The sequence below is a fragment of the Gekko japonicus genome, unplaced genomic scaffold (assembly GCF_001447785.1).
Source record: "Gekko japonicus isolate JY-2015 unplaced genomic scaffold, Gekko_japonicus_V1.1 scaffold4115, whole genome shotgun sequence".
Classification (NCBI taxonomy): domain Eukaryota; kingdom Metazoa; phylum Chordata; class Lepidosauria; order Squamata; family Gekkonidae; genus Gekko; species Gekko japonicus.
In genome coordinates, this window is record NW_015169302.1 from 31,545 (window position 1) to 34,196 (window position 2,652).

Sequence of the window (2,652 nt, forward strand, 5' to 3'; positions counted from 1 at the left end):
CAGTTTCGGTTTTTCTGCTGCGCGCACATCTCCGATCTCACCGCAGGAATGTTAAACAATATGCTTTTTTGCTATTTTATAGCCTTCAATCAACTATATCTTTGCCGGAATCAGAGTTCTGGGAATATTAATTCTTTATCCGCTCAACCGCTTAATTCAATTTGTTTTTTATCACAGTTCAGGTAAGCGGCACGTTTATTGTTATCTACACGATCAAAACGGGTTTCGCATTGCTTCTTTTCACTCACTGTTGTTGCCCATCTTCAAGAGGTCGGCTGATGGAGAATTTAAACCGGTACACCGGCTCGAACGGCTGCTGGAGAGTTGCTCGGCAATTGCCTTCTTCGCGGGAGGAGATCAAAGCCTGTTTCCGTTTCTTCCGAAGCGGAATCACGCCAACCTAACACTCCCTCTTAGGCGCTGCTGCCTGCTTGTCCCCCCCCCCCTCGCTGGGGAGCGATGCGTTGGGCTAGAAACTGGCCAAACTGTCAAAAGCGGCCGTCGCCCACTTCGCACAAAAGTGAAAGTGCGTCAGTCCTCCATCTTAGCTCGACCGGAAGCCCTCCCCCCTTCCCTCTTCTTGACAATAATGAGGAGGAAAAAACCCCTGAGAACAGCGTTGGCCCGTATTTTCTTTGCAGCCAAGGCAAATAGAGCAATTCTATAGGATACATTGACATTGAAATCAGCTAACAAATATACTTAATAGTATGAAAACTGCTGATCATTTGACTGTTTATAGAATTATGAAACACGCAAAAAAAAAATGAAACTCTGCAGTTCTAAAAGACATACATGGTCCCGTTGGGATGAAGACTACGAAACAATTTTGTAATCTGGAAAACTTCGTTAACTTTATTTTTTTGGACCTCTTCTTGCACTTTGATATGTGTTGCTGTAATAAATGCCTGACTGACACTTTGATATGATTTTGGAAGTTTTCATAATATATTTTGTAATTATTGACTTTGGTAGTATTATTTAGCAGCCACGAAATGGCTGCCACAGCTTACCTACAGTCATACTGCCAAGATCTTTGTGTTGTGATGGTGGCTGCTGCCAAAGCAAAGTTTTTAAAAATCAGCACAGCCCATCAAATCTCCAGCGGCCAATCAGAAGCCTTGCAGGGCAAAAGCCCCCCCTGGCCCTGCCTACTTTCTAAAAAAACCAAACCTTGGTGGGTGTCAGGACACAGAGAGGAGGGAACGCAGGGCACTTGCTTCCTCCTCCTCCTTGCAGCCCTAAACCTGGGCTTCCTAAGCCATTATGGAGAAGGAGTTCCTGTCTTCAGATAATGGAGCTTGTATCCCGGCCAAGCCCTAATTCTGTGGAGTTCCATCCGCTTTTGGCTGTCCCTGACACAGACCCTCAGTTGCAGTCCGGGGCTGCTGTCTCTGCAGTAGCAGCCTTACAATGCCCCCACCCACATCCAGGCCTGTAGCTTACTTAAAGGCACAGCCCCACAAGAATTCTTCCTCTAGGCATTGCTAACCCAGAGCCATAAGCTTAAGTATCCACAGGTCTATAGCTTATGGTGGGGCTTCTGGGGGCTCCGCCCCCTTTCTTAAAGGCACAGCTCCACAAGAATTTCCCCTGTAAATGCTCTTTTCAATCATTTTAAAACATTTTTAAAGGCACGTGCTCCTCTAAGCAGAGTGGGGTGCTGTAGTTGACTAATTCCCACACTGAGCAAGGGGGTTGGAGTAGGTGACCTCTAGGATCCCTTCTAACTCTGTGTCAAGAAACCGGTCTCCTTTAAGAGAGTTAGCTCTCTTGCCTACAAAAGTAATCACCTCCACCTGCTGGGTTGTTAGCAGAACTGTTGCTTAGGCTGACAGAAGTGATTAACTTGCGGCAGCTGAGAACTGTCATCTAAAGTGGCTGACAGCTTGCAGTTTAGAGATCTATCCTGGTAACAGTTTTCTTTTGCCTAAATGGCTTTTTCCCCCCTGCACTGAGAACTTCAACCTCAGCAGAACAGCAGAAAAAAAACCCTGCCCCACAAGCCACGAAAACCTGACTACGGGCCTGCCCCACCCCCTTGCCTTCCACCCCTGACAGGCACAGTGAGGTAGCCACTGCTCTCACTGATTACAATGCTTGGCTGAGAACCATCCTTTGTGGTAGGCACATCTGGCTGCCGTCCAAGTCTCCTCGATGCCCAGGCACCTGATTCCTGGAGCTGCACTCAAGCTCCCCTCATCTCTCCCGCAGGGGTGGTGTCTCCTGTTCCAAAGGAGGCTATGGAGGAGCCCAGGTAAAGGCCCATTCTGCATCTAGCATTCGCTCCGCTGTTCTACCAAACCCACATTCAGATACCCCGGGGGGGGGGGCATACTGACTGCAGAGCCACCCCCCGAATGGCCATAAAACGACCATAAATCTATGCAGATGGCTACCATAAAACCAGAGGTCAAACGAAGTGAAAGCGGCGTGCAGTCTGGACACTGCCATAAAGTCCGACAATCGATCAGTGAAAGTGGCATGCCATGTAGAGGGTGATTCCTGTTCCAGCGTGGGTTTGGTAAGACAGCGGAGCCAATGCCAGATGTAGCATGGGTAGAGATGTAAAATTTCCGGAAATTGTGAAGCTCGGAAAAAACCCCGTTTTTCCCCCGTTTTTTTCCAGGGAGAAACGGAAATTTTCGGAAA

At 48.0% G+C, this 2,652-nt stretch overlaps 1 protein-coding gene across 1 annotated transcript in view; it reads right to left on the reverse strand.

Moving 5' to 3' along the window:
- Positions 1-2,652, reverse strand: part of DLG5 (discs large homolog 5) — a gene marked incomplete at its 3' end in the record, with an annotated part of 102,763 nt that overhangs the window by 30,602 nt on the left and 69,509 nt on the right. The gene's annotated exons all lie outside the window — the stretch shown is intronic.